Source organism: Martes martes (assembly GCF_963455335.1).
Source record: "Martes martes genome assembly, chromosome: 17".
Classification (NCBI taxonomy): Eukaryota; Metazoa; Chordata; class Mammalia; order Carnivora; family Mustelidae; genus Martes; species Martes martes.
This window is the reverse complement of record NC_137905.1, coordinates 14,029,989-14,048,807: the sequence shown is the minus strand read 5'-3', so window position 1 is coordinate 14,048,807 and position 18,819 is coordinate 14,029,989.

The window sequence follows — 18,819 nt, the reverse complement described above, 5'->3', positions numbered from 1 at the left end:
AGTCACCCATAAGTCTAGAATCCCTTATTCCAAATAATGTTAATGTTTAATATTTTTTCCGGTAACTTTGGACGTCCAAATTTATGTACTTGCTATAGTGAAAGTGCTTTAAAATAGTGTAAGGTGGAGGCACCTGGGTGGCTCAGTTATTAAGGGTCTGCCTTTGGCTCAGGTCATGATCCCACGGTCCTGGTATAGAGCCCTGCATCGGGCTCCTTGCTTGGCAGGAGGCCTGCTTCTCCTTCTCCCATTCCCCCTGCTTGTATTCCCTCTCTTGCTGCCTCTCTCTCTTTCTGTTGAATAAGTAAATAAAATCTTAAAAAAATAAAATAGTGTAAGGTGATTAAAAAATAATAATTTATAATTTCCTAAACATGGTCCTTTGGGTAGTCCAGAGTATTCTCTCCTCCATCCATTTCTGTGCCCAGTGGCCATCTGCTTTTGTTTATATCCTTGGCAAAGGGGATAGAATTATCTTAGGGTATGACAAAATTGGCAAGACCTAATTAATTTTTTAAAAGTAAGTCCACGTCTGGCAGTTCCTTTGGGCTGGGGCTGGGGGAGAGGGAAGCTTCAGGGAGGTAGAGAGTAACGGGCAATATCACAAAATCAAATAAACAACTGTAACGTGTTTGGTGTTGCAACTCCGAAATGGCTGGAAATGATCACAGCCTGAAGGCAGTGATATCGTCCTGTGATATCGTGTGTGGTGAGGGCAGCTCTTCTTGCAAACCAGTCCCAGGGACCCTGCCCTTTGCGTCCTGGGCCTCTTCATTCTACAGTCCTCTCAAAAGATCTCTCTCTCTCTCTCGAGTTGATGGCTTGTTTTAAATCCATCTAATTTAAAACTTTATGTTTTAAGTCTTCCCACAGTAGTGCTATTATGAGAACAACAGAACCAGAAGAGAAGCGTTGGTATCATCTATAGGACCTCCCTTATTTGCCCGGTTTGCTCAGGGTCAACAACAGAGTGTTGACAGCCTAAGACTGGAGCAAAAATTCTGTTATATCTTTCCATTTTTTCACACCAACCCTCCTAGTTGCTCCTTGTTCTGGGTTGAATTATGTTCCCTCTCCAGGATCACAGAATGTGACTTTATTTGGAAATAGGTTATTGCAGGTGTAATTAGTTGTGAAGTAGAGCGGGCCTCCAATCCAGTGTGACTCACGTTCTTATTAAAAGGGGAATTTTGGACACGGACAGGTGCACAGGGAGAGTGCACAGGGAGATGAGGCAGAGAGTAAGAGGATGTACCTATAAGTCAAGGAATGCCTGAGATTGCCAGTAAACCACTATGAGCTGGGGAGAGGCATGAAACAGATTCCCCCTCCCAACCCTGAGAGGGAATCAACCCTGTGGATACATTGATCGCGGACTTCTGGCCTCTGGAATTCTGGGACAATACGATTCTGTTGTTTAAGCAACCCAGTTCTTGTTACTTTGTACCACAGCCCTAGTAAACTAGTACACTCCCCCTAGTAGGACCTCAAGAAGTCATAGACTCTGGGGAGACTAATGCTCTCCCAAGGGCTTAGAGTCTCTTTGGTGATTCTGGCTTCCTTTTTCCTCTCTTTGGAGAGTGGTAGTACTAATTCCAAGCATATATCAATAGTTTGGATTATTAAAGTCGTGAATATGCAGGTTAAGGTAAAATATGAAAATGTGTGATAAAAAAAAACTTGATGCATCCAGTATACCATCAGATTATATCCATGCAAATTACACCTATATATTCAAGGGACCTTATGCAAATTGTATTTATCATTTGTATGCCTATGTATATATACACATAGAGACTGTCTGTATTTATGCTTATGTACAAAGAAGAGGATTAGGAATATAAAAGACATAGATAAACTCCTTCATCCAACCAATGTGCAGAGTGCACATTCCTCTCATTCTCACATGGAACAGTCACCAAGAGAGGTTGATTTTAAGTCAATTATCTAAGTTTCTACGCTAGAAAACTAGAAGTGAGGGCACCTGAGTGGCTCAGCTGTGAAGCATCTACCTTCGGCTCAGGTCATGATCCCAGGGTCCTGGGATCGAGCCCCACATTGGGCTCCCTGTTCAGCAGGAAGCCTGCTTCTCCCTCTCCCACTCCCTCTGCTTATGTTCCCTCTCTGGCTGTCTCTCTCTGTCCAATAAATAAAATCTTTTAAAAATAAAAAAAAAAACTAGAAATGGAAGAGCAAATCTGAAGTAAGTAGAAGAAAAGAAATAATAAAAATTTGAGCAGAACCCAATGAAATAGGGGTGCCCGAGTATCTCAGTCCATTAAGCATCTGCCTTCAGCTCAGGTCATGGTCCCAGAGCCCCGGCATTGAGCCCCACATCACGATCCCTGCTCAGCAGAGTCTGGTTCTCTCCCTCTGGCCCTCTCCGCACTTGGGCTCTCTCTCTCACTCTCTCTCAAATAACTAAATAAAATCTTTTTTTAAAAAAAAGAAACCAATGAAATATAAAACAGGAAATCCATAGAGAAAATCAACAAAACTGAAAGCTGGTTCTTTGAAAAGATTGATATAACTCTAGCCAGGATAATTAAGAAAAAAAGAGTGGTGACACAAATTACTAATATCAGGAATTAAAGAGCGGATATCATTGCAGATCCATGGATATTAAAAAGATAGTAAAGGAATACTATGAGCAACTCTCTGTTCACAAATTTGATAACCTACATGAAATGGACCAATTCCTTGAAAGACACAATCTGCCAAGACTCACAGCACAAGATAGATGATCTGAAAGGGCCTTTATCTGCTAAAGAAGCTGACTCAACAGTATATAGCCTTCCAAAACAGAAAGTGCCAAGCGCACATGGGTTCACTGGTGAATTCTACCAAATATTTAAGGAGGAAAAGCATATCCATTCTCTCCAATCTCTTTCAGAAGATAGAACCAGAGAATATACTTCCTAACTCATTCTGTGAGTCCAGCATTGCCCTCATACCAAAACCTGACAAACTACAGACCAATATTTCTCATGAACACAGATGTAAAAATTCTCAACAAAATATTAGCAAATTAAATCTGACAGTGTATAAAAAGAATTATACAACATGACCCAATGAGATTTATCTCAGGTATGCAAGACTGGTTCAACATTTGAAAATTAATTAATGTAATCTATCACATCAACAGATTAATGAAGAAAAGCCACATGATCATATCCATAGATGCAGAAAAACCATTTGATAAACTCCAGCAGCCCTTCATGATGAAAATTCTTGGTAAACGTGGACTAGAGGGGAGCTTTCTCAACTTCATGAAGAGTATCTGTAAAACAACGTATAGGTCATATTATACTTAATGGTGAGAAACTCAAAGCTTTCCCACAAGAATAGGAAGAAGGCAAGGATGTTCCTTCTCATCACTGCTTTTTAACGTTGTACTTGGAATTCTAGCTAATGCAATAAGACAAGGAAAGGAAATAAAAGGTATACAGATTTGGAAGAAAGAAAGAAAACTGTCTTTGTTAACAGATGACATGATCATTTTCATAGAAAAATTTTTTTAAAACCCAAAAGCTCCTGTAACAAATAAGCAATTATGGCAAGGTTTCAGGATGCAAGGTTAAGATACAGTGATCAGCCACTTTCCTATATATACCAGCAATGAACAAGTGACATTTGAAATTAAAAAACATAATACCATTTATATTAGTACTGAAAAAAATGAAACAGACACAAATCTAACAAAGTAGGTACAAGATTTTATATATATGTGTGTGTGTGTGTGTGTATACATATATATGTGTGTGTATATATATATGGAAAACTATAAAACTCCGATGAAAAATATCAAAGAACTAAATAAATGGAGAGAGATTTCATGTTATTGGATAGGAAGAGCCAATAGTGTCAAATTGTCATTTCTTCCCAAGTTCATCTGTAGATTCAGTATGACCCATCCCCCCCAAATCCCAGTAAGTTGTTTTATGACTATTGACAAACATATCCTAAAGTTTATTTGGAAAGGAAACGACCTAGAATAGCCAACACAATATTGGAAGAGGACAAAGTTAGAGGAATTAATACTACCCAACTTCAAGGCAGAGATTGTCAGACTGGATTTTTTTTTAAAGATTCAGTTTGGGGTGCCTGAGGGGCACAGTCAGTTGAGCGTCTGATTCTTGGTTTCATCTCAGGTGGTGATCTCAGGGTCCTGGGATAGAGTCCTGCATTGGGCTCCATGCTCAGTGCAGAGTCTGCTTGAGATTCTCTTTGTCCCTCTCCCTCTGCCCCTACCTCCCACACTCACTCTCTTTCTGAAATAAATAAATATTTTAAAAAGATTTAATTACATGCTAACTACAAGGACATCCTTTAATTTTTTAAAAAGATTTTATTTATTTGTCAGGGAGAGAGACGGGGAGAAAAAGCACAGGCAGGGGGAGCGGCAAGCAGAGAGAGAAGCAGGCTCCCCATTGAGCAAGGAGCCTGATGTGGGACTCGATCCCAAGACCCTGGGATCATGACCCGAACTGAAGGCAGATGCCCAACTGACTGAGCCAGCCAGGCATCCCAAGAGACATACTTTAGATTCAAAAGCACAAATGGGCTGACGGTAAAAGGATGGGGAAAAATACACATGCAAAGAGTAACCATACATGAACTGAAGTGGCTATACTAATATCAGACAAAATAGGTTTTAAGACAAAAATATTATTAAACACAAAAAGGGAAATTTCATAATCACAAAAGGGTGTAGTAGGTATGACACTTCTAAGCACATACTCACCCAACAGAACCCTGCAATTTAAGAAGCAGAACTGACAGAATCAAAAGAGGAAAGGGAGGGGCGCCTGGGTGGCTCAGTGGGTTGGGCCTCTGCCCTCTGCTCAGGTCCTGATCTCAGGGTCCTGGGATCAAGCTCCGCAGCATCGGCTCTCTGCTCAGCAGGGAGCCTGCTTCCTCCCTTCTCTCTGCCTGCCTCTCTGCCGCCTTGTGATCTCTGTCAAATAAATAAATAAAATCTTAAAAAAAAAAAAGATGAAAGGGATTACCAGGAGTAGATATAAGGATGAGAGGAGAGATGACCTTAGGTATCTGGTTTGTATAACTTGATGAATGATGGGGTAGCCATAATCCAAGATGGCTCACAGTGACTTTTGCCTCCTGACATCAATGTCCTTCCTTTCTTTTTTTCTTTTTTAATTTTATTTATTTCTTTGACAGAGAGACAGCGAGAGAGGGAACACAAGCAGGGGTGTAGGAGAGGAAGAAGCAGGCTCCCCACTGAGCAGGGAGCCTGATGTGGGGCTCGATCCCATGACCCTGGGATCATGACCTGAGCCAAAAGCAGATGCTTAACCACTGACCCACCCAGGTGCCCCTCAATGTCCTTCCTTATTTTTTTAGACATTTTTATTAACATATAATATATTATTTTCCCCAGGGGTACAAGTCTGTGAATCGTCAGACTTACATATTTCACAGCACTCACCATAGCACATACCCTCCCCAATGTCCATAACCCAACTACCCTCTCCATACCGCACCTCCCCCCAGCAACCCTCAGTTTGTTTTGTGAGATTAAGAGTCTCTTATGGTTTGTCTCCCTCCCGATCCCATCTTGTTTCATTTTTTCCTTCCCTACCCCCCAAGCCCCCCACTCTGCCTCTCAAATTCCTCATATCAGGGAGATCATATGATAATTGTCTTTCTCTGATTGAATGTCCTTCCTTATTGAGTAGTGCTAATCTTATGTATCCAGTAGGATACCATAGAAATGACAAAGGGTGGCTTCTGAGGCTAGATCATCCCTGCTCGGCAGGGAGCTGGTTACGGGGCTCCATCCCAGGACCCCGAGATCATGACTTGAGCCCAAGGCAGACGCTTAGCCGACTGAGCCACCCAGGCACCCTGTCATTTTTATTAGTTAGGATGCGTATTTTGGTCTCATTTATTTGGTACTTGTAAATTACATTTGTTTTATGAGTTTTTAAAAATTGAGATGTGTGAATGTGCTCTTACTTTAACCCCTTCTTGGGAATAAGCACCCACCTCTTGATTAAATTGAATTAAGTGTTCCCTTGTGCGTAAAACTAGTGCTGTATAAAACCAGTTAAATAGGGGCGCCTGGGTGGCTCAGTGGGTTGGGCCCCCATTGGGCTCTCTGCTCCGCGGAGAGCCTGCTTGCCTCTCTGTCTGCCTGCCTCACTGCCTATTTGTGATCTCTCTCTCTCCGTCGAATAAATAGAATAAAAAAAAATCTTAAAACCGGTTAAATAAATATGGCCCCTGCTCTCAGAAATGCACAAACGTGAAAAGAACTAGAGATATATACACTTTCCCAGAGTCCACACTTTGGCACAAGCACAAGAAGCCAAGAATACATTGATCAAATATGCACAAGACACATAAGCATTGCAGTTAATCATTTTCACGTCAGGGCTCACTGACATCTAAGTGGGAACGTAATGGTAGTTAAAAAAAATGAGTAGAGAAGTAAAAATCTATAACTTTTGTGAGCAAATTTATCAGTCACTTTGACAGATTGGTCATATACAAAATCTCCTGAGAAAATACTGATGTATGTTCATGGGTATGCTTATAACTCTTAGTTTATTTATTTTTTAAGACAGGAGACAGGGTTCCTGGGAGAGAGTTGGCATTCACATGCCTTGTAGCTGTGGATTGTTGTCCTGAAGTCAGGCAATATTCCATCACCATCTCTGCACTCCCCGTGCCCCGGTGTGCAGGAAACTTAGCAGGATCAGTCTCTGGTCATTCTCTTTCTGTTCTCTTCTCGCCGTCTGCGTTCCTCGGTAACCCCTCGTTTTTCCCCGCTCTGATTTGCTGGAACTTTCCTCTGCCTCTCAAGCCACATGATTCTCCTTTGGGTGGCCAGGGGTGGGGGAACGGATCCATTCTGTGGCACATGCAATAAGGTGCAACACCGAAGTCACTGAGCGGGATATTTCTCAATATTTGCTCTGGCAGATGTAGGGAACCAGAGCTGCTCCTGTGTTCTAGGGGACTGAAATCAGTTTGTAAAGAGAAGGGAAGGAATCTGCCTGGCCTCAGGTCTGGAGGGTAGGAGGTTTTGCCAGACAGTGAGTCCAGACTTCCTTTGCTTGTCTGGTTGGCAAATGGACTCCTTCAAGTTGCAACACAAGGGTCAACAAAGTCCTCTCTGCTCCTCTGGGCGCATCCTGAATCTTCTGCAGGCTTCCATGGCGCTGGTTATCTGTCTAGGAGCCTCTTTGTTTATCTATCCCCAGTGCCTATCACAGCGCTTGACACGTCAAGGGCGCTCAGCAAATGTTAACAGAACAAAAGCCAACCGGAGAGGGTTGGCTCTGCCTTCCTTTTGTCATTTGATAATTGGCCAGCAAACCCAATGGCCTAATTAACCAGGGGCTCGGGAGGTCACTTTAGTCACAAAAGTTAATGATTTTTATTGCTTTATTGATTCTTTAACTGTCACTTAAGTACCATGAAGACAGGGTGGGATGTTTTAGTGGCTACGAGGCAGTATAGCCTGGTGGGTAAGAATGCTACCGTGGCCTAAGTTTTGACTCTGCTGTTCAGTCCCTTTGGCATGTTCCTTAACCTTTCTGTGCTTGGGTTCTATGGTGTGTAATAGTACCTGTCTCCTGTTGTGAGAATTGGAGGAGCTAACATTTTTTTTAAAAGATTTATTTATTCATTTATTTATTTGACAGACAGAGATCACAAGTAGGCAGAGAGGCGGGGTGGGGTGGGGTGGGGTGGGGGGTGGGGAAGCAGGCTCCCCGCTGAGCAGAGAGCCCGATGTGGGGCTTGATCCCAGGACCCTGGGATCATGACCTGGGCCGAAGGCAGAGGCTTAACACACTGAGCCACCCAGGCGCCCCAAGCTTAGAGATTTATAAGATTCTTTGGATATCTTTTTAAAACACACACAGAGATAATACATGGTTTTATAAAAATGAGATCATATTCCAAATTTTGAAAAAAGCGCTGTGGCCCAAGTTGGTCCCTTTCCTTTCTGTTCCCTCCTCCACGACCCCGGTTCAGGTCCTTATTCATTTCTGTGACAGCATCTTAAACTTCTTAACCAGCTCCCTGCCTGCCACCCTCCTTGCAGTTTTCCTCTCTCCAAAACATCCTCCTCCTCACTGCCGCTGCTCAGGTTAATTTTAATAAAACACTCTTCAGATTATGACCTGTTCATGCTCAAAAACCTATAGCTCCCATGGCCCTTGAGTATCGAGTCCCAACTCCTGGCAATGAAGGCTCCCTAAACCGGCCCAAACCTGGCAGGTTTGGCAGGCATCTCCCCAGTGCCCACTGTGCGCCAGCCTCAGGCTTGGCTCAGGGATGGAGGTTCAGCAATGAATAAGCCGTAGTCTCCTCCACCATCTAGAGGGAGGTCAGACGGATTAACAGCCATTTTCTTTTTCTTTCTTTTTTTTTTTTTAAGATTTTATTTATTTATTTGACAGACAGAGATCACAAGTAGGCAGAGAGGCAGGCAGAGAGAGAGGAGGAAGCAGGCTTCCTGCAAAGCAGAGAGCCCGATGGGGGGCTCGATCCCAGGACCCTGAGCCGAAGGCAGAGGCTTTAACCCACTGAGCCACCCAGGCGCCCCTAACAGACCTTTTCTATGATACATGGTAAACAGTAGGGTAAAGGTAATCCCAGGGAGCTATAGGATCTTCAAGAAGCATCCACCTTCCTGGTCACGTCCTCATCCCCTCTCATCCAAACCCTCCCTAGTCTGTATCCCACACAGATCCTGGAGACTCTGTCTTTACCCTCAGGTGGGTGGGGCCTGGTGACTCAGGTAGTAACACCTGCTGCACATTATTCCATTCATTTTTGGGCCGCCACCAAGGCTGCGTCTCTTCAAGGGCATCCATAGTAGAATGGATAAATCAATAGATTCAGTCAGTCTGTGGAACACTGCAGGGCAGCGAGATGAATGGGTTACAAGGCCCTGTAGTAACATGGATGAATCTTGCAGACCTAATGCTGAGTGACAGAAGCCAGACACTGAATCTCCTGCAGGCTTCCATGGCGGTGGTTATCTGTCTAGGAGCCTCTTTGTTTATCTAGGAGCCTGTCTAGGAGCCTCTTTACTATTCTATCCCCAGTGCCTATCACAGTGCTTGTCACGTCAAGGGCGCTCAGCAAATGTTAACAGAACAAAAGCCAACCGGAGAGGGTTGGCTCTGCCTTCCTTTTGTCATTTGATAATTGGCCAGCAAACCCAATGGCCTAATTAACCAGGGGCTCGGGAGGTCACTTTAGTCACAAAAGTTAATGATTTTTATTGCTTTATTGATTCTTTAACTGTCACTTAAGTACCATGAAGACAGGGTGGGATGTTTTAGTGGCTACGAGGCAGTATAGCCTGGTGGGTAAGAATGCTACCATGGCCTAAGTTTTGACTCTGCTGTTCAGTCCCTGTGCGACCTTTGGCATGTTCCTTAACCTTTCTGTGCTTGGGTTCTATGGTGTGTAATAGTACCTGTCTCCTGTTGTAAGAATTGGAGGAGCTAATATTTTCTTTTTAAAGATTTATTTATTCATTTATTTATTTGAGAGACAGAGATCACAAGTAGGCAGAGAGGCAGGCAGAGAGAGAGAGAGAGGTGGGGAAGCAGGCTCCCCGCTGAGCAGAGAGCCCGATTCGGGTATCGATCCCAGGACACTGGGATCATGACCTGGGCCAAAGGCAGAGGCTTAACGCACTGAGCCACCCAGGTGCCCTGCATGTGTGTAATTTTGTAAGAAAATTGCTTTCCGACCCAGAAGACTCATTTTGAAACAGAACAGCAGACAAAGTTGTTATCTTTATGGTTGTCTCAAGAAGTGGCCACTAGTATCACAAAAGTAAATAAATTTAGCGTAATGAGTCATTAAACATTACCTTGAAGGGGCATTAGGGCACTTTTCTTTTCCTTCATTTGTGACTTTTCTCTGCCACTCACTCGGAGGCACCATTTCACAGGGGAGACTAGCACTGTTAGAGCAGAGAAAGAAACTGGGGTCAGCTTCTGACTTCCAAAAAGGGCTCTTGAACACCACATAGTATATGATTCCATTTATAGAAAATATCCAGAATAGGCATAAAAAGTAGATTACTGGTTGCCGGGCAGGGGCAGCTGGAGCTGGGGTAGGGTGGGGAGTGGTGAGAAGTGGGCAGGGGTTGCTAATAGGTATGGGGTTTCTTTTTGGAGTGATGGCAATGTTCTGGAATTAAATCGTCGTGATGATTGTGAAACCTTGTGAATATACTAAAAACCAGTGAATTGTACACTTGGTTGACTTTTGTGGTATATGAGTTATGTTTCAATTTTAGAAAACAAATAATGTATTGTTACCAAAAAATTAGTGATCGTGATGTAGAGAAAGGCTGAGGGATTGGAGCATGGTTTAAACTCTGGATTATTCCAGGGGCACCTGGGTGGCTCAGTCATTGGGCGTCTGCCTTCGGCTCAGGTCGTGATCCCAGGTCCTGGGATCGGCCCTGCATTAGGTTCCCTGCTCGGTGGGAGGCCTGCTTCTCCCTCTCTCACTCCCCCTGCTTGTGTTCCCTTCTCTTGCTGTGTCTCTCTCTGTCAAATAAATAAAATATTAAAAAAAAATAAACTCTGGATTATTCTGAACATCAGAATGTGAAGAACACACATTATTTCCCAGGAATCTGGGCCTGTTTATTTAGGGGCTTTCTCTGTAAGTACAAATGACACTCTTCCTAAGAATGCTAAGAATTGGAGTCAGATTGAGGTTCTAGCCATCCACAAATGAAAAAAACCAAGTTCTCATAAAAGAAAAATGACTGAGTGAGTGGAGCATGGTTTAATAGTTATGCATAGAGCAAACCAAAATAGGATGGTGTTATTTGCTACACTCTATTAAAAAGAAAAAAAGGCCAGCAGGCATTTCAATCAGCAAACAGATGACAGTTTACTTTCTTTTTAACTTTTAGAGCCCTTGACATTAATAATAGTTCAACTGATCTTCCCTTCTAACCATAAGAGAAACATCAGACAGACCCAAATTGAGGAATATTCTATACGCCAAGGTCATGAAAAATAAGGAACGTCTGAGAAGCTATCTCAGATTAGATTCAGGGGACGTGACCGCTAAATGTAACATGGGCTCCTGGATGGAATCCTGGAACAGAAAAAAGGATATTAGTGGGAGAACTTGTGAACTCCAAGTGAAAAACGGAGTTTAGTTAATATTAATGGACCAATGTTTATTTCTTATTCGTGACTACAAATGTATCATGGTAACATAGGATGTTAAAAATAGGGGAAACTGGGTGAAGGGTATGGGGAACTCTCTGTATTATCTTCACAGCTTTTTTTGTCCCTCTAAAACTATTCTAAGATAAAAAGTTTAATGAAAATGCCGAAAGCTCCCTCCAGGTTCACCTCTCTTCTGACAGCCTTCTTTCTGTCTAGCTTACAGGTTTGGGGAGGGGGAGGTTTAGTAAATATTGCATGAGATAATGAATGTGGGAACAACCCCCAAAGCTCGCTCTATAAACGTAAGGCAGCATATAAATGACCCAAGTCCAACATAGCTGCCTCATGCCTCATACATTCTTCACTCCACCTTCCATAATGTTATAAAGACTGGTATTTCCTCATTTACTATTCCTTTTACCAGGTACTCTGATTTGTGTCCTATTTATTGCCACCTGGCAAGCAAGTATTGAGTATGGCTCATAGGAAGCGCCATGCCAGACTTGAAGGAGGATGTGGAAAAACAGAAGGAATGCTCCCCGTCTTGTACTTCTTCAGGGACCCAACAGTCCACTAGGGGAATTTAAACATATGCCTTCTTGGTAATCACGGATAATGGCGCAGGTGGAAAGATACAAAGGAACAAATAAGGCAATAAGCAGTAAGAGTCAGGGGAATAGTCAGTGCTTGATCCGCATAATTAATTCATTACTTTCTTAAAATTGTCTCCACCTGGGCCTCTCTTCATTTTCTATTTTTTCCCTATTTTTAGTTATTTATTTTTCTATTTAGGGAAGAAAGGACTACAGTTCTCAACTCACTTTGTCCATTTATTTATTTACTTACTTAGTTATCCATTCATCATTCATTTATTTTATTTTTTTTAAGATTTTATTTGACAGAGATCACAAGTAGGCAGAGAGGCAGGCAGAGGAGTGGGGGAAGCAGGCTCCCTGCTGAGCAGAGAGCCCAATGTGGGGCTCGATACCAGGACCCCAGGACCCCAGGACCACGACCCGAGCGGAAGGCAGAGGCTAAACCCACTGAGCCACCCAGGCCCCCTCATCATTCATTTAGAGCATGAACAGCTCTCTGAGGGACAGAGGAAGAGAGAGATTCCCAAGCAGGCTCCCTGCTGAGCCCAGAACACGATGCGGGGCTTGATCCCAGGACCACGAGATCATGACTTGAGCCGCAATCAGGAGTCGGCTGCTGAGGTGACTTCAGCTCACTTTGTCCTTAAAGAAAGGCAGACTTGTGTGGTCATAAGTGGGGCCACATGGCACCTGGAATTCCAGATCACCACTTGCTACCGTGTGACCCCGGTTTTATCTGCATGGTGGGGATGAAATACGCTCTACTCCCAGGATTGATGTGAGAATGATGGTTTGATTGAGTCGAGAGTGTTGGACGGTCCTTGGTAAGGATCAGGTGCCCAGTCAGTGTGAGCTGTTATTGCCACTGCATGGGTAGAGAAAGGAAGGGTGTGGGAAACAGGGGTGTGAAAATGAAGGGCCCAGGATTTTAGGCGATCAAGGCAAAGCAAGTTTACAAAACTTTTTGTAGTCTTAGGAGAATGTTCACAGTATCATGTAAAATGAGACTTACAGAATGCAAGTCTCTGTTATATAAAGCCTATTGGATGCACACCTAGAAAAAAATAAGAATATTCCAAAATGTTAACTGTGAACAAAATGGATAACAGTTATCTCTGGGTGGTGGAACTATTTAAAAAATACTTTTCTTAAAAAAAAAATACTTTTCTATCAGAAAGTGGAAAGATTGACAGGAGACAGGTGGTTGCCGAGGGCTGGGTAGAGGGGGCGGGAGAATTAGTGTTTAACAGTCATGGAGTTTCAGTTTTTTTTTTTTTTTAAAGTTTTTTTTTTTTATTTATTTATTTGACAGAGATCACAAGTAGGCAGAGAGGCAGGCAGAGAGAGAGGAGGAAGCAGGCTCCCCGCTGAGCAGAGAGCCCGATGCGGGACTCGATCCCAGGACCCTGAGATCATGACCTGAGCCGAAGGCAGCGGCTTAACCACTGAGCCACCCAGGTGCCCCATGGAGTTTCAGTTTTACAGGGATGAAAAAGTTCTAGATATCTCTTGCACAGCAGTGTGAATGTAGATAATACTACTAAGCTGTACACTTGAAAATAAGATGGTAAATTTAATGTTATGTTTTTTTACCACAATTTAAAAGGCCTTTTCTATGGTAAACACAGTAGTTTTTGTTTTTGTATTTTTAAGATTTTATTTATTTGTCAGAGAGAGAGAGAGAAAAAGCACTAGTGGGGAAGGGGGGGTGCACAGCAGGCAGAGGGAGAAGGATTCCATTCCAGGGCCCTGGGATCATGACCTGACCCGAAATCAGACACTTAGCGACTGAGCCACCTAGGCATCCCACAGACACAATCATTTTATGCTTAAGAAAAAAAATGAATAAAAGTTGTTAAGTTTTTTAAAAAAAGATTTTATTTATTCATTTGACAGACAGAGATCACAAGTAGGCAGAGGCAGGTGGTGGGGGGTGTGGGGGGCAGGCTCCCTGCTGAGCAGAGAGCCTGATGCGGGGCTCGATCCCAGGACCCTGAGTCGAAGGCAGAGGCTTAACCCACTGAGCCACCCAGGCGCCCCAAAAGTTGTTAGGTTTTATTTTTTTTTATTTTTTTTTAAAGATTTTTATTTCTTTGACAGACAGAGATCACAAGTAGGCAGAGAAGCAGGCAGAGAGAGAGAAGGAAACAGGCTCCCTGCTGAGCAGAGAGCCCCATGCGGGGCTCAATCCCAGGACCCTGGAATCATGATCAGAGCCGAAGGCAGAGGCTTTAACCCGTTGAGCCACCTGGGCGCCCCAAGTTGTTAGGTTTTAAATGAAAGTCATAACTATGGCTGATTGGTGTAGCTTTTTCTGAGTATGTCTACAGTTTATTGGAACCTGTCTGCCCAGGAGCAGAGTTGTAAGGCTTCCTAAGTAGACATGGGTCCTCTGATTTGTTTTCACACTCAGGGTTCTACTGAGAGAAAACATGAGCTACAGAAGAGGGAAATTACCAAAACTTGTTTGCTTTGGCTGTTTTTCTTTCTGATCTAGGTTCAGTTGTCAGCTACTGACTCTGAGGGAGTGTCCATGTGGATGACCTGATAGAGCCGCCCTTGCCCCCTTCACACCCCCGTAACCCTGCAGATTCTGCGTCAGCTGCGCTATTTGCAGGACCGCCCACCAAAATCCTGTGCTGCTGGCTGTTCTTTGACCTGTAAACCTGAATCTGAGCCAGCTGGGTTGAGACAGAGGAGGCCGGGCAGGTCATCTCAGAGCAGCTGTGCTGTTCCCCAGCAGTTACTTCCTAGATTTGGTTCTCACCTAAGAAAAAAACGAGTCACCCTCTAATTCAGGTAGTAGACATGAGCAGGTAACTCACAGAACACCAAGAACTAAAAAAATAGATGAAAAGTGACCACCCTCATCAAAATAAAAAGGGACAGAAATAACAGCAACACCTTAAGGCCATTTTCTTTATCCTCCTGGCAATCCACGAAGATTTCTTTAGAAAACAGCTCCCAGGATTTGCAAACAATTACCAATAGGGAGGTAATTGGCCCTTCTGAAAGCAAGCTGGCAGTGCACATCAGGAACTTTAAAAATGTTTGTTCTAGAATAGAACATTACATAAAAGGTTCAGAAAGATACGGGAATTGGGTACAAAATGAAAGTGACAATTTCAAATTAACAAGGAGACAGAATTCCATTTCTGGCAATATTAAGGTCAGAATGACCTAGAGAATCTTCAGTTACAAAAATATTTAGGACTTGTGGAATGATTATGTTGTACTCCTGAAACTAATGTAACCTTGTGTGACAACTGTACTTGAACTTAAAAACAAATCTAGGGGCCCCGGATGGCACAGTCGATTGAGCATGGGACTCTTGGTTTTGGCTTGGGTCTGGTCTTGGGGTCGTGGGATCGAGCCCCATGTCAGGTTCCATGCTGAGCACATGAAACTTGGGTTTCTCTCTCCCTCTCCCTCTACCCATTCCCCCACTCTCTAAAATAAATAAATAAATCTTAAAACAAAAACAATTGTAGAACCCTATTTACATCACCAGAAAATCAATCAAGAATGTCTTTGAGGGGTGCCTGGGTGGCTCAGTGGGTTAAAGTTTCTGCCTTTGGCTCAGGTCATGATCCCAGGGTCCTGGGATCAAGCCCCGCATCGGGCTCTCTGCTTAGCAGGGAGCTTGCTTTCTCCTCTCTCTCTGCCTGCTTCTCTGCCTCCTTGTGATCTCTGTCTGTCAAATAAATAAAGTCTTTGGAAAAAAAAAAAAAAAGAATGTCTTTGAATGACACATTAGACCAGATAGACTGAACATACATATATAAAACATCCCCTCTAAACAACAGAATATACATTCTTTTCCAGTGCACATGGAACATTCTTCAGAATAGATCACATGTCAGACCACAAAATGAGTCTCAATAAATTTAAGGAGATTGAAACCATAGCAAGCAGCTTTCATGGTATGACACTAGAACTCAGTTACTATAATAAAACTGGAAAAAACAAATATTTGGAAGATAAATGAGATGGTCCTAAAAAACGAGTGGGTCAACAAAGAAATCAAAGACGAAAAGAAAAAATACTTGGAGACAAATGAAATTGAAAACACAGTGGTCCAAAATCTTTGGGATACAGTGAAAGCAGTTCTAGGAGGGAAGTTTATAGTGATATAGGCCTACCTCAAGAATCAAGAGAAATTTCAAATCATCTAACCTCATACCTAAAGAAACTAGAAAAAGAAGAAAAAGGTTAGTGGAAGGAAGGAAATAATAAAGATCAGAGTAGAACTAAATGAGAAATAGAAATAGAAAAGATGAATGAAACCAAGAGCTGATTCTTTGAAAAGGTAAACAAAATTGATAAACCTTTAGCCAGACCCATCAAAGAAAAAAAAAAGAGGACTCAAATAAATAAAATCATAGGTGAAAGAGGAGAATAGTGCTCTCTTTGGCAGCACTTATACTAAAACTGGAATGATACAGAGAAGATTAGCTTGGCCCTGTGCAAGGATGACATGGAAATTCATGAAGTGTTCCATATTTTTCTGTGAATTGTGTAAGACTCATGAATCACAGACCTGTACCCCTGAAACAAATAATACATTATATGTTAATAAAAAGATAAAAATAAATAAAAAAAAAAAGAAAGAGGAGAACAGTTGACACCACAGAAATGCAAAGGATTATACGAGACTACTATGAAAAACCATATGCCAACAGATTGGATTATAAATTACCTAGAAGAATGAAAAAATACCAAGAAATATACAATCTTCCAAAACTGAATCGGAAAAACAGACCAGTTACTAATAATGAAATGGAATTGGTGATCAAAAAACTCCTAACAAACAAAAGTCCAGGACCAGATGCATTCACATATGAATTCTATCAAACCTTAAAGAAGAGTTAATACCTATTCTCCTCAAACTACTCAAAAAAAAAAAAAATAGAAAGGAAAGCTTCCAAATATATTCTATTAGACCAGCATTACCTGATACCAAAACCAGACAAATACACTGGAAAAAAAAGGCCAAACCAAACAAAAAAATTGTAAGGCAATATCCCTGATGACCATAGATGCAAAAATCCTCAACAAAATATTGGTAAACCACATTCAACAATACATTAAAAGGATCATTCAGTATGACTTATTCTAGAGATGGGAGGAGGGCTCAATATCCAGAAAACAATGTGATACACCACATTAACAAAATGAGGGATAAAAATCACATGATCATCTCAATAAATGCAGAAAAAGCATTTGACAAAATTCAACATTCATTCATGATTAAAACTTCCAAGAAAGTGAGCTTAGAGGAAACATACCTCAATTTAATAAAGGCAATATATGACAAACCCACAGCTAATATACTCAGAAGTGAAAAACAGATTTTGCTCTTAGCTCAGAAACAAGATAAGGATGTCCACTCTCACTGCTTTAATTCAACTTAGTACTAAATGTCCTAGCCACAGCAATCAGACAAGAAAAATAGATGAAAGGCATCCAAATGGGTAAGGAAGAAGTTAAAACGTCCTTATTTGCAGACGACATATTATACATAGAAAATTCTAAGATTACACACACACACACACACACACACACACACACACACACAGAGCTATTAGAAGTAATAAGCTGAGTAAAGTTGCAAGATGCAAAATATTCAGCTATCTTTTGCATTTCTATACACTAATAATGAAATAGCTGAAAGAGAAATTAAGAAAATAATTCCATTTACAATTACACCAAAAGAATAAAATACTTAGGATAAACTTTTTTTAAAAATGATTTTATTTATTTATTTGACAGAGATCACAAGTAGGCAGAGAGGCAGGCAGAGGCGGGGTGGCGGAAGCAGGCTCCCCGCTGAGCAGAGAGCCTGATGTGGGGTTCGATTCCAGGACCCTGAGATCATGACCTGAGCTGAAGGCAGAGGCTTAACCCACTGAGCCACCCAGGTGCCCCAAGGAAAAACTTAACCAAAGACATGAAAGACCTGTACTCTGAAAACTACAAAACATTTTTGAAAGAAACTGAGATGATACAAACAAACAGAAAGACATACCATGCTCATGGATAAGAAGAATTCATATTGTTAAAATATTCATACTACCCAAAGCAATCTACAGGTTCATTGCAATCCCTATGAAAACATCAGTTGTATTTTTCACAGAACTAGAAGAAATGATTCTAAAACTCATATGGAAACACAGAAGACCCCAAATAGCCAAAGCAATCTTGAGAAAGAAGAACAAAAGCAGAATTGTCACTATTCTGGATTTCAAGATACTACAAAGCTATAATAATCAAAACAGTATGGTACTGGCACAGAAACAGACACATGGATCAGTAGAACAGAGTAGAGAGCCCAGAAATAACCTACATTTATATGGTTAATCTATGACAAAGGAGGCAAGAATATACAATGGGGTAAGACAGCCTCTTTAATAAGTCATGCTGAGAATACTGGACATCTACATGCAAAAGAATGAAACTGGACCACCTTTGTACATCATACACAAAAATAACTAAAAATGGATTAAAGACCTAAATGTGACACCTGAAGCCATAAAACTCCTGGAAGAAAACATAGGCAATAATCTCTTTAACATCAGCAATAGAAACATTTTTCTAGACATGTCTCCTCAGGCAAGGGAAACAAAAGCAAAAATAAACTATTGGGGCTACACTGAAATAAAAAGCTTGTGCACAGTGATGGAAACTATCCACAAAATGAAAAGGCAACCTACTCAATGGGAGAAGATATTTGCAAATGATATATCTGGTAAGGGGTTGATATACAATATATAAAGAACTTATACTACTCAATACCAAAAGAACTCCCAAATCATCTGATTAAAAAATGGGCAGATGACCTGAATAGACATTTTCCCAAAGAGACCTGCAGATGGCCAACAGACACATGAAAAGATGCGTAACATCATTAATCAGGAAAATGTAAATCGAAAAACTACATTGAGATATTACCTTACACTTGCTGGAATGGCTAGTATAAAAAAAAAGCAAGAAATTACAAGTGTTGGTGAGGATGCGAAGAGAAAGGAGCC